This window comes from Emys orbicularis, chromosome 2 (genome assembly GCF_028017835.1).
Source record: "Emys orbicularis isolate rEmyOrb1 chromosome 2, rEmyOrb1.hap1, whole genome shotgun sequence".
Classification (NCBI taxonomy): domain Eukaryota; kingdom Metazoa; phylum Chordata; order Testudines; family Emydidae; genus Emys; species Emys orbicularis.
The window spans coordinates 225,400,104-225,414,423 of NC_088684.1; the positions used below are offsets into that span (position 1 = coordinate 225,400,104).

The 14,320-nt window shown below is 38.0% G+C and overlaps 1 protein-coding gene across 1 annotated transcript in view; it reads left to right on the forward strand.

Moving 5' to 3' along the window:
- THRB (thyroid hormone receptor beta) overlaps nucleotides 1–14,320 on the forward strand; it is a 67,489-nt gene that overhangs the window by 21,028 nt on the left and 32,141 nt on the right. The gene's annotated exons all lie outside the window — the stretch shown is intronic.

The window sequence follows — 14,320 nt, forward strand, 5'->3', positions numbered from 1 at the left end:
CCATCCAAGTAGGTGAGTGTGAGGAGGATGGCCTAGGCAGTGACAGTCTCCCTGTGAGAAGGTTTGTCTGCGCCTCTGTTGCAAGTCCAGTTCGAGCAGCTTAGGAAGAAGGTGCAAAGACGAAACTATATTCTGCCAAGCGTATTATAATGGAAGATTCACCCTATCTATGGAAACACCAGGCAAAGATTTTGTTTTGACCCTTCTGGCCCACTAACTATAATTGGGAAGAGTGATTGTTGATTGCATAAAAAAAAAGAGTGGACAATAGCCCTACCCCTACATCCCACTGACATCAAATTCTCATTGCACATACATTTAGGCTGGACTTGTATAGACTTCCAATAGAGAAGGCAACTGTTTTATTTGATGGACTCTTCCCTAGCTGAGACTTTGTTTCCTATTTAGGGAAATTTTACCCTTGGAGAGAGTCTGGATAGGAATCTGAGAAAATCCTTTGAACTGTTGACTGTTCAGGTGGCATTAATTACTCATTATCAGTATATGCCGTTACAACATCTCTGCAGTGACCAGATGAATCCTCCGCCTATATACATAAAAAAAGCTCTAGGCCAGAGATCCCCAAACTGGGGGGGCGCAACCCCCTAGGGGAGCGTGGAGGAACATTCAGGGAGGTGCAGAGGCCCGGGCCAGTCCCCACAGGAGTCGGGGAGGGAGCACCACTCAGACCCGCTCCGCTCCCGGCTTTGCTCTGGCCCCACCCCAAGACGCAGCTCCTGACCGCAGCCCAGCTGCGGCTCCACACCCAGCCCTGCCCCCAGCCTCGGCCCCTGGTTGGTGCTCCATTCCCAGTCCCGGCCCCAGACCTGCCCCCAGTTGCAGCCCTGGCTCCGGGGAGTGGGGAGAGGACAGGGGTAAGGGAGGGTGTGACCCTGAAAAGTTTGGGACACCTGCTCTAGGCCCTCTTATTAGGCTCTGTTTGCTTTGAAATAGGGCCACTTTTTTTATTCATGGTTCCTCCCAAGATGCCTTCATGCTTTCTGCCCGGAGTATGGCCATTTTAACAGTACCTGGAAGGGCATGCTGGTTCTTTTCTTATAACAGGGGAACTTGGCACAAAACTAACCTTGCTATCCTCCCTTATCAAGGGGTATTTGTTCGGCATAACCCAGAATAAGAATTCACATAAATGCAGGAAGTTCACAATGTTCTCTTTATTGGAGGAAATGCTGCTGACAAATTAAGGCACAATGTGTTGAAGAAAAGGGTATAAGATAAATAATATTGTTCTGTAATGGTGAAACGAAGCCACATTTTAACAAGCTAGACCATAATGAAATATTGGAAAAGGCCACACCATAATAACGTGGGAAAAGAAGACAAAATGAGTGATCCCTCTGTGGTAGGTTCTTTCCCTTTGTAGAAATTTGAAAGTATGAGAAATGCCAACAAGTTCATAAGAGAAGATAGTCCTATCAATCAGGCACTTTAAAAGATGATTACTAAATTAACTAATCCATAAATTAAATATTTTCCCCAACACAGCAAGAGCCCATCTGTAATGGCTGCTCACTAGAATACGTTCTGCACCCTTGAATTAGCTTGTGCTTGGACAAAACCTCCACTGAAGTGTTAATAGGAGTTTTGCCTCAGTAAACATTGCAGGATTTGGCCCAGCGGCAACAGCAAAATTCTACTTTCTTTCTAACTGAACGTTCAAACGAGGCAAATTTTCAAACAGTCAGAGCCCAGGAGCAATACACAAAAATAAGGGTGCAGCTCCTCAGCTGATTTTTACATACAGTTACTGTGCTGTGATTGATGAATGCAAGTTTGGTATTTAGGCATGCAAACGGCCAGTTGGGTACCAAACACACACACAGTCATGGAATCATAATTGTTCTTTTTGCACATTGCTCCGGGTTTTTGTTGTTTTCAAAACCAGACTCTCATTGTGGGCCAGAATGTGATGCCTTTGCCCATGCTGAATAATAGCTTACTCCACAACAGTCCCGTTGACTTCAGTGGCACTGCTCATAGTGTAAAATGCTACTTAATATAAGTGAGGGTATCACAGTCTGGCCTTATCCGTTAACTGCTAACTGTAGAAGGTAAACTCCTGATCATGCAAGTTGCTGCACCCTGTCACATCTTTGTGTATGAGTAATCTCAACAACCAAAGAACCGTGCATAGAAATAATTTGAAAATGGTACATTATCTTATATGGAAAGCTTCCTGTTGTGATATTAGTTATAACAAATCCTTTTTTCAAAAGCTTTTATTTTGGAAATGAGATTTTGAGATGCAATTTTTTCAAGCAATTTCCCCCCTTTCATGTCTTTCTACACACAGTGGTCCAAATTTATCCATGGTCTAACTTCACTAAAGTTAATGGAGTTGTACTATGTAAGGATGTATTCGGCCCAATATTTCCAATCAGCTATATCACACTCTGTGTGTGTTAGGCTTTATTTTATGGAGAATTTGGGAATAGGTTCACCTTCCATCTTGAGCTATTCTCAGTGGCCTGCCCTCCACACTGTTACTGCTTCTAGCTTCCAGTCTCTAACCTGTTCACTAATATAGTTCATCTGGGAATACACCTCTCCAATTTTGTTTTCTTTTTAATTTCCTTTGAGATTGCTGAATTCTAAGAAGTGTTGAAAAAAGCTGAATGCAACAGCTATTAGGAGAGAACCACTGGTATCTCAGGAGCCTTAGTTGAGTAAAGAGGAACCTTACAACACTAAATAAACTGCAACCACCATGGACATCAGAATGAGACAAGAAAAGACCATTTGATGCTGAGTTATGAAATCCGAAACTGCACAGACAAATTTCAAAGAATTACAAGCTCTGCTCACACAGCTGTTATAGCAACATTGCACATATACAAGCTTGCAAGGCTACAAACGTTAATATTCAAGTCTAAAAGTCCTTGGGATGCTTTAGAAACACAAAGAGAAAAAGATCTTTGATCTTTTTTTTTTAATGTAAAGACTTCTTTGAAAATTCCTTGGTAATGCAGAGGTACTGAAAAGTGTTCTCTCAGAACATCTCAGGATGCATTGGTCTCTCCAACTGTGGTGGCTCTGTAGCCCACCTTTTTCCTTCTTGTTTATTTTTAAATGCACTTCATAACTAAACCGGAGCCGAGTGGTATATGGTAGAGTAACATGGTAGATGGACTTTTGTGTCAAAAATAAAGTTGGTGAAAAAGACATAGAAATTTACTCTGAAAAGGTTCAAGTGTCTAGCTTATGAATCTCAGTTCCAGTCCTTAAATCAACTACTAAGTTATGTAACTGATTTTTTTCATGTCATGTGGGGTTGCCAGGGTTGCAGTGGCTTTTTCATGAAATATGAATAACAAAATATAAAAATATGTATGTGGGTCTGCATATTTGTGTAGTCTTGCCAATTTTTGACCCTGTAATTAGCATGGATATACAGTACTAGCCATACAGGGAGACCACTGGAAAGTGAAATTAATTTAAGAGGTAGTATTTTTTGAGATTATTCAAGGAATTGTGGAAAACTGCATTACAACACATTGTTCCCTACCGTTTCCTGTATGGTGGGGCCTCAAAAATCTTCAGAATGTCCCTAGAAAGTGTTTATTTTCATATAGCTGCAAATAAGTGCATACAGGTAGAGGTCATAACAAACCCATCTTTTCCTTTAGATTTAAACAAGTATTGAAACTTACAAGGTCTAAACATGTTCAGAATATAAAAGCTGAAATATTTGTGTTTTAATATTTCAATTCTTAAATAATTGTGTCTAACATTTTCTGAATAGCATGTATCATACAAATGATGCCTTGTCATTGTACCTGCTCTTTGTGTGTCTTTTTGGTCTAATGTGCTGTAGTTACTGACAAAATCAAGTTTGAACTATGGTGAGAACTATAGAGCTAGAAAAGGTAGACAAGAGAAAACTCTATTTTAGTTTCTCCTACCTCAGACATAGTCACTACGTTGTTAGCCAGGTTCTGGTTTCAGAATACTTTTGTGGATAACAAATAGAGATACACAGAACAGAAAGAATGCAGCTTGATTTCCAAATACTAGGCTGAGTATGCATTGATAGCAATTAGAAAAGGATTGCTTTGAATTACAAATTGAGTAAATGTGATATTTGGGAATGAGATATATGGGAATAAGAACAAACATGATATAACAGTATTTAATAGTCACTTTTCTGACCAGACTCGCATTTTCAAGAGTCCTATAATAGCAATATTCCATTTACTAAAGTACATAGAGATAACTTTCAGAACTTTTAACATGTCAAATCTGAAAATCTGATTCTCATAATTGTTTTAAAACTGCTTTATTACCCACTTGCATAGTTAATATACATCCAATTATTGGTTTGTATTCAGAGAATTCTCTTGAGTGAAATTCCTGTAAAATTACCTGTTCAGTCCATAAGAATAGCAGAATTTCATCATGATTAATGTAGCAATGAATATCAAATTGACATCCACTGACAATGACTTAAGATGTTCAGTAAACATGTTATAAAACTATTTTACATTTTAATTTTGATTCATATAATCTAAAATATAAACATTTGTGAATATTTGGAACACCAGCTATGGAATGACATTACTGTAGAATCTAGCTTTGCTGTCCAGTAGTAAAAAGGACTTATTTTTAGACACGTAGTTTTATGAACTGACAGTATTTAAATGTTTTATTTAAAACAAATAAATTTCAGGACTGTTAATTAAATATAATAATTGTTGCCTTGTTATTTATTATTATTTATGTATTTGTTATTTGCTTAGGACCACAGTGTTAAAACTCACAAGATAAAATGTGTCTCTCTGATATTGCTCTAGTAACCTCAACTAGAGAAAGGTAGTGGTAGCAAGAGCGGAACTGCTAAGCATGCCCACATAAGAATGTCATACTTAGGTAACAGAGTGTCCCTCAGGTCAGCCTACGCTAAGAGCAAAGTCAAACAAGGCTGAATCGTTGATGTTTTGTGTTTTAAGTATCTGAAAATTGTACACGACCAGCCTCGACCCACAAGACCTCAAATGATCATATGAGCGAGGCAATAAATTGATGGTAACTTGCCCCGGGCCCATGTTCTAGTTGTGATGTTGATGAAAGTTGCATCAAGTGGTAACCTGTGCATGTAGATCCAGCTGTCTTTTCAGGCTTAACAGAGGGGGAAATCATTACATTTAATTGCACTGAAGGGAAACTGACTATGGTGGCTGAAAGTGCATGGCTGAAAAGCTCTGCATCTTATCAATGCGGTCAAGTGGAGATGCTTGTGAATACCACCAGATCAAGAGAATTGGGAAACCACTTGCTTTCCAAAACTCCACAGCTCAGCAAGATTTTGGCAATGCCAACAGTTTGTCAGCCAGTGCTTGTCAACCCACCAAAAAATGGCCTTCCAGCCTGGGATAGGCTGGTACATCTTCCTGACAGACATCACAAATGGAATTTTGTAGATATAACAGAAAATCGCTTGTGTAGGAAAAGACATTCCAGAAATGATATGCTGAGAAATGGACAGCAATCTTCACAGTTTCTACATGCTTCAGTTTGGACTAGCTCAATATTACATCCAGGTCATACAGAAGTGAATATTCAAGGCATGTCAAGTGCCCAGGAGTATGATATAGAAGAAAAAAAATGTAAAGGTAATTAGAATTATTATTTAGAACATAACAAATATTTAAAAAGAAAAGAAGCCAGAGTGTCTGTGGAGTTGGTCAGGCTTTGGCCATAGATAACAGCTTTGTAATATGGGACAATCTAGCTACGGATGTTTTTCATGGCAATAGTTGTGGCTTTCAGTTTATCCTGAGAGTATTTCATCTTTGTATGTTTTAATATATTTGTAAAGAACTAAAGTGATGTACAATTTGAAATTTATTTTAAAAATTAATTTGCTATATACAGTATATAACTAATTCCTGATGTCCCTTTAAAAAGGTTTTTTCCCCTCCTCTTTGAACCCTGACCAAAATTATTTCTTTTTGTGCCTGACCTTTGTATAGTGAATATTCTTTTCCTTGAGCAGGCAGTAGTATTGAAAGTTCTGTTTTAGGATGGTCCTGTTTGTCCAAGCTAGAGCAGAGTTGCGAGGGAGGTGTTATGCCTTGTAAATGCGTAACTGTTACCACAAATTTGGTGGTTTTGTGGTTTATATTCCTTTTTAAACTGGAATAAATAGTTCGTCAGTGCTCTTCTCTCAAAGAAATAAATATATGTGCATCATGCTCTGAGGGAGGGACAACAAGTTGTTTTCTTTTACTTAAAGTCTTGCGTCACTCCAGGAGGAAAGATTATAGTGTCAGGAAGGATATCACCTCATGAAAAAGTTAAACTGTTCTAAGTACCTGATTTCTTTAGATTTAGCTGCTCTTTACCTCAGAATGCCTTCTAGCTAACAGATGTCAGGTGTTGATCGCTTTAACGTCTTACTAAGGGCTGTCTGAAGTCTGCAGAATCCAGACAGCTCCATCAAGGGTTCTATTAATTAAGTTGTGTGTTAAACTGTTTTAATACAATTATCCATTCTTCTTCATTTTTGAATGAAAAGAACTTTTTACCTCAAAATTGTCTTGAGGGAGGACAACTTGAAAAAAGGTGCATATTTTAAGTAGCAGTAGTTACTTTGTCAAGAGATAAGCTGTCTAATTAACTAATGTCTTTTAACAGTGTCTTCCGATTATGAGACATGAGGGGACTTAACAAATTGGGTTGCCTTGGTCATAGGACTATAATTGTACTTACCAATGTTTGTTCAGTACTAGTCTTAAAAGTTTTCAAAAATCATTGAAGAATTTGCCTGTTTGTGCCATTTTGTCAGCAAACTATCAATAAACAATTTATTTGTGACAAGACATGAGAGCATCCTACACTGGAATGAGCTATAAGGAAATAATCAAATAATGGCCAGGGTGAGCCCATAGAAAATTCTGGATTATGAAAAGAGACAACTTCATTCTTTGTAAACCAAATTTCTTCAAATTCATCAAGGGCACTTATCCTAACTGAGGACTAAGTTCATGACAAGTCTGAACTTTTCAGTATAAAATTAACTGTTTTTAGTTAACCAAATAGAAAAAGGGATATTAAATCTTGGAATGAAAGACAAATCACACTGGTGTTTTATCTAAACCTTACTACAGTCTTGGTGGAATGTCATAGCCAAAATGCTATTCTTTAATAGGTCTTTGATTCCACTGAGATGCATGCCACTAAACACCAAATGCTAACATTGAAATGTGACAACAGTGCATAGTATCTGATATATGTACTTTGTGATTATAATAGTGACACATTGGTGGTTAGAAATAGGGCAAATACTATAAAGATTGCACTTTCTGCTCATATAAGTGTTGAATATGTTGTTTGGACTCTGAAGTTTGAGCTGAACATAGCTTTATTTAAGAAATAAATCTCGTTTTCTGTGTTATCCAGCATAATATAGGAATTGGAGAGCCAGAACTAGGAACCTAATATGGTTGGCTGATATCTGGGCACATCAAACAGAGATTGCATCTGTCATTGGGTTGGCATTTAAGAATTATTATTTTTTTTTAATTTGTTCTGTGATAAAAGTTTGTGTTTTGAACAGTGTCCTGAGCCTAAAGCATGGGATACATATAACTGTAATACAAAATAAAGAGTCAAGTAGATCAAAAACACATTTTTTTAAAAGTAGGGACTCATTATACCATATGGGCACAGGTATAGGTGTATTTGGCAGAGACAGATATGGTGGAAACCTTGTCTAGAGCCAGAGCCACACTAATAGATTTGCCAAAACGAACAGTTGATGGTGTAAATTGTACTTTCTTTACAGTACACAAAGATAAACATTGTCCTGAATCAACTCCACAGTGTGCAATATGAGACCACAGCATGCAGACAGTTTGCATTGTAATTTCTTCAAAGAATAGTACAGAATAGTGGGTTTTGTCAGAACTGGCATAGAGAACATATGCTGGCATTCTTTTAAAGGTAAAAGAACATCAAATTGGTGTGATTAATGAGTGAAGTGTGGGTTAGTATTTTAAAATACAATACTGTGTTGTCACTTGTAATCATATAAATATGGCACGAAGAAAGGAATATAATGGCCATAATAACACAAAAGAAACAAAATGCATATAATTGTATTCAAAGACCAGGAGATGATAATATTACTTTGTACAACAACACCAGAATTCTGAAATATGTGGTAATCCTTCATGCTAAATGTTCAAATGTGCAAAAATATATTTGACCACATAAATATTTTTCTCCATCAGTATATACAGTTCAGGGCTAAAGACATCATAAGACCCTTCCCTATAGTCCTTAGGGGATTCCCGTCGAGTCCTGAATAATTCGTATGCTGTGTGATGCAATCCATATGATGGTGATTCAGAATGTTTTTTAAAAAGGGAGATGGGGTGTCATGCACCGAACTGAGATAACATAGACCATAGCCAGACACATTCAGTTTGCAAACAGTCAAGAGAATACAACCCTTCTGGGGACTAGGGCACTCAAATGGTAAATTATACTCTACAGGTGTTGAATGTGTTTAATGGCTCTGCTTCTGCATGTGTCAGTGTTCTGGGTTGTCTTGGACACTGTGCTGATGAAATCATTGCCTAAGTAGGAATAATCACAGAAGTGTTTTTTGTTAATGTTTATGTACGTTATTTTTTGTTGTTTTTATTCACAAATGAAAGAATCCACTATCCATTTAAATCAGAAAACCAAAATACAGATACAATACACAAAAGAAATGGCTCAAGTAGAAATTGTGTGTATTGTTTTCAACTCTGCTTCCAGACTCTTTGGACCCAGTCCTGCGATCCTTCCTTAGGTAATTAGTCCCATTCTGGGACCTGAGTGAGGGCTGTTGGATCAGGCCCTAAGAGATTCAAATGAAAATGTTTCAGCAACATTTCGGTTCTAATAGTGATGTTAATTTTTGGCACTGTTTTATGATCTGATTTGTTTCCAAGGAAACAAGTGTTTGCAGGACTATCAACCTGAGTTTTATGTCGACAGCTAAACACTAGCATATTGCAAGTGGAGACACTCATGCCCCAATACTTCTTGTCATATATATATATATATAAAGATATATATATATAATTATTATTATTTTTGGGTCAAAACAGGCCTTTCCCATTTGGGCCCTTTTCTAAACTCTCCCCAGTCTTTTCTAACTTGACTTCTTTGTGTTGTGGTAGTTACTCTCAGAAAAACAGTGCATATTCTGTAGCATAAGTATTATTGATATTATTACAAAAAACAAATAAGATGACACTTAATCTTAGAGAGAGAGAAAGAGAGAGAGAGATCTATTAACAGAGTTCTCTATATCATGGCCATAGATTCTCTATCCTAGGGTATTTCTGTTCATTTTCAGACAAGAAAGTTAAATTAAATGGATGAGGAAAAGAGATGGGTGAAGGATAATTACTAAGAAGCTGATTGCCTCATTTATCAAAACAAAATCACAAGGGGAAAGTATGTGCTGGAAACTCCAAAGCCAGTTTTGGGAGGTGCTTTTGAGTGGTGCTGAGTGCCCTAAACTGTGACAGAATTTCTGTTAATGGGTGATGAGGGCATTACAGGATCGGGTTCTCAAGCTTCACCTCACATAGTTCCCTCCTCTCTCTAGGAAGAGGCACCACATTCTGGAATCCCCAGGAAATTCTAAGTCTTCCTGGGAAATTCAGGCTGCTTCCCTGCAGATCCCAAAGCAGTAATGCATGTAGCGTGGCATGCCACACTGCAGCCTAACCTTACACTTTTCCACTTGCTTTTTCCTCCCCTCCATCAGTGTAAGGTTCATCCAGCCCTACAGATATTCTACATCAAAAATATTCTGTCCTTTTTTTTGATCATGTACCAAGTCCTTCCTTTCAGAGGTGGAATCGGAACTGCATCTACCGTGGCACATTTAGGATCCATAATTCCTCACAACCGCAGCTTCCCCAGTAATAGCACCCATGGAGGCTATAGTGTGGAGAAGGCAGCCATTTTTACCACTGGCCCATGGATATTTCTGACTGGTGGTTTAAACACAGTAAGAACCAAACAGTGCCAGATAACTGTGCTTCAGTAAGCGAAAGACAAATCGCCAGGGTCAGACAACCCAGTGGTAAAAATGCCTGAATCCAGTCTACACTACAGCCTCCAAAGTTATGACCACTGACTGGGTGTGATGGGGTTTACAGACCCTTCACTAAACCAGAGCAAGGCATGGGGCAATATTGGGGTAGGGTTGCCCCACCCTTCGGGAGTTGTGGGGCATGCTCCGGGCAGAGGGATAGTTTAAAAGGGCACGGGCAGCCCAGGGGAAGGCGGGGAGGAGCTACAGGCTGCAGCAGGGAGTGAGGCTGATGTCTGGAGCTTTGGACAATGTGACTATGACACTGGTGAGAAGATGCTGGAAGCAGTGGTCCAGATTCCTCCCACCCCCTGCTTTAGAGTTGGGAACCCAGGAGAGGCCCCAAAGAGCAGGATTCCCCCATCCCCATGGCAGACTAAACTGCTGCTACTGATCACTCCCTAAAGGGAGAGACCAGGAAGGGATGTAACTTGGAATGGACCAACAAGTAGTCTGGACATTAAGCCCTGGGTTGGGACCTGGTGGAGCAGGAGATCCCGGGTCCCCCTGCCTTATCCCCCACTCCCCTCTATCATGACAGAGCCCTGAGGAGAGGAAGAGGGGACCCCCCAAGAGGGGCTGATTCTTCCCATATATGACCTCGCAGGGCCCCCTCCAGAACAGAGAGACTAAAAAGAACTATGGAGCCATGGTCTGACCACTTGGCCAAATGGCTTTTGGACTGACCACTACACTGGGGGAATGCAGGAACTAAATTTGTTGTGTAGATGCAGACCAGTGTAGCCCACAAGTTTGTTTGTTGTCTTGCAAATGAAGCCTGGACTCTCTGGCATGTCAGAGTCTCTCAGTGCAACAATCTGTTCTCTGACTCTAGGCAAGATTTTTCTTCCAATTGCTGGAGCACAGTTTTCAGAAATACATATATGTTATACATTATATATGACAGACCCAATACACAATAGGTAATGCTAACCACCTAGATGTTGCAAACATCTTCAACAGCTCTTCTAGTCTTTCAGTTTGAATGGATGTGATTTCTCAGTTCCCCACTCCACACTATATAAATGGTTTAACTTCAAGTCTGTATCCCTTAAACTTTATAATATTTATTTTCTAATCTAAATTAGTCTGTTTCTGAACATGTATTGTTCAGGTCTTTCCCCCAAACTCATTTCAAAGAAAAGTGTTGGGGTGCAATCCTGGCCCCATTGAAGTCTAAGCTGTACTCAGATTGATTTCAGTGAAGCCAGAATTTCACCCTGAGTATATGAATATTGTAACAGTTACCAATGCACCATCTCAGTTACTTATTTCTTAAAAATGGAGAAAACTATCTGCTTGTTTTTCTGGAATAATGAAAAACTTAAATTCCTTGCAGATTTAGTCAAAGAAGGATTGACACCTACATAATCTTTATCTTTACAATTTGCTAAATATAATTTAGCTCAGATACGCTTGTTAGTCTTTTCAGACTGAAACGTATTACTAATACACGTCTTTACTCAGAAGAGGTAGTAATTGCTTAGGAACAAATGCTGCCTTGGGATATGAATGGAGCTAGGATTCTGGCTCACTTTACTGGAAATTACATAAGCATCTGATGGCAAAATTTGTCCTTAATAATCTGTTGATTCTGTATCCATGGAATATATGGAATAAAATACACACAATGTTACATGTCTACTCAAGCTGATACCAGGAAAGGTGTATTTGAAAGGGCTCCCGTACAGACAGTAATATAATTTTTCTATCTTGACTAGATAAGCAAAGGACTATTTAAACTCTCAGACCTTTTTGAAAAGTCAGTTCATGACTTCCTTGTTAGTACCAAACTAAACAGAAGTAAATGGATTAGATCTTTGGTGTTGGTATTTAAAATGACAATATTTAAAAAAAAATTAGACTGAACATTTCCCTATGTTCATGTAACTAATTTTTTTAAATGGCTAATAATTAATTTTAGGTTATATCAAGAGTCTAATATATATCATTCATTATTAAATTAAATAACCGATGATTTATTCAGGTAAACAGTGCTTGAGACATACCAATGGATAACATTTGGACATTTGAGGAAAATATATGCTTAGATATCCTACACAGTTATTCTGTAGCATATAGTTTCATCTTGTTGTGAGCTCTTACATAAATTCACGTTAGGTGAAATGGGAGTTGTGTGTGGTAATCAAAAGAAAATACCCTACTGCATGAATGGAATGGTTTGTTTCTGGGCAATGAGGGTACTGTATTCTCAGTAGATTAAAAGGTGTGTTTGTGTAACACACACAAACTAGTCACATAGCCTGATATGTTTGTGTTTCTGCATAAATAAGTAATTGCAAAGGTTCCTGGACATTTTGTGTCAGTGTTATTGTCAAAGAAGGAAACTGTGACAAGTACTAAAATATTTGTGCACTCAGATCTGATGTTTACATACAATAAATCATAAAGGAAAAATAGTTCCCAAAATGTTTCCACCAAAATTTTTTTGATTGATTTCTAATGTACATTTTCAGCTTGAGTTGTGGCCTTGGCTCTGTTTAATACTTTTTGGTAAAGAAGTTGCTTTTGTTCTCAAGGGAGAAGAGAAACTCGTTGTTTTGGTTTTTTTTTTTTTTTTTGTTTGTTTTTGGTTTTTTTTGGCCTTTAAAGAAATTAATAACGTAGCAGAAAAAACGTCAGGCACAAGCAAATCAACATAGTAATATGTGGGGCTCATTTTTCAGTGCCCTACTTAAAACACCCTAAAGGGGACTGATTTTCAGAAATTGCCAAGCATCCATCCTTAAAAAATCAGTCCATTTAAGGTGTCTCAAGTTAGACACCCAAAACCACTCATTAGTTTTGAAAACTTATGGCATAAATTCCAGCTAAAACCAAAATTACACTTACAATGTGTTTTTATAAAGCATATTACTGAAAGGTTAATTTTAAATTATATTTTGTTGAGTTTGAGACATTGAAAAACAGAGGGCAGAGGTGTATGGTGCTTTGGGACTTATTTCTGGAGTTATTAGTAAACATCCCTTTCTCCAAAAGGAGTGTGTTGACGCTTTCCACGATGAGAGTTCACAGGGGCAATTTCATTCCTGAAACAACTCTGTTGACTTCAGTTTTTGATTTATAGTTAGAAAAACAAATGTCAAGTAATCAGAGGGTGAAACAGAATGTATCAAATCTTGAGAAGTGAAGAGCACCTGCCCTGGCATCAGTGAGAGTTGATAGTGCTCTGCACTGCTCAGGATTTAGTGATTTGGCCCATAATAAAATAGGTTAGTTGTGTCTGGAGGAAGAGGTAGTGTTCCTTCATGTACTCTTTAAATCTTTCTAAAATGTTCCATGAAACCAACTAAGGAACAATGTGTCCTCCTCAAGTCCCATTCTTTGGACTTTCAAGAGTACTTTTTAAGACCCAAGGCCTCATTTCAAGGTAGTTAGGCCCATGTTTAAGTTCCTGGCTGAAGGGGGGCCTTACTTCAGTTCATTTTTAAGAATGGTGAATATTGTTTAACATCTGTGAAACAATAACCTTAAGAAACAGTTTCTTCTTTAGTTAATATTGTTAGTTATTTTTGCTTCTCAATAACAAGAAGAACTTAGTGATCCAATGAATAATACAATCATGTTAGTGTTCTCACAAACATCTTGCCATATTGTAGCATGCCACTGAAGGAAAATTCTTTGTCTAGGGAAAAAATAGAGACAACAGAAATTCTTTTTGGTGTAAAGAAAAAGGGGGGGAGAGAGATTAGATTAAAATGGGTGTAGTAGTACTAGCGTTTGAGGTGGTGAATTGTTATAAGGTCATATAGTAACTCTGTTTCTGAACTAATGGTGTTATATGTTGATAGCTTGTGTGAGTGAATAAAATGACTGGGGAAAACCTGTAATCATGCTATATTTGCGATCAAATATAAATTCAGTACTTCATTACTGAAACATGCAAACAAGATGAATGAAATGTAATGGCAAACCAATTAGCTTATTTAAGCAGTATCCTATTTGCTGATCAAGACAAATTATTTTGAAGTTTCCCACAAAATCACTGAAGTTTAAAAAAGCTGCTTTCCTGTAAATGCATTAACAAGCAGCGGGGAGTTCATGTATGTGTGTGAGGCGTGGGAGGTTCATGCAGATAATTCTGTAAAACAAAATCAATAAAGCTGATGACAGATTAAGATGCTAAAATTTGTAAAATTAGACTCCTGTTTGGGTCAACAACACAGCACTATTGGATTTTCT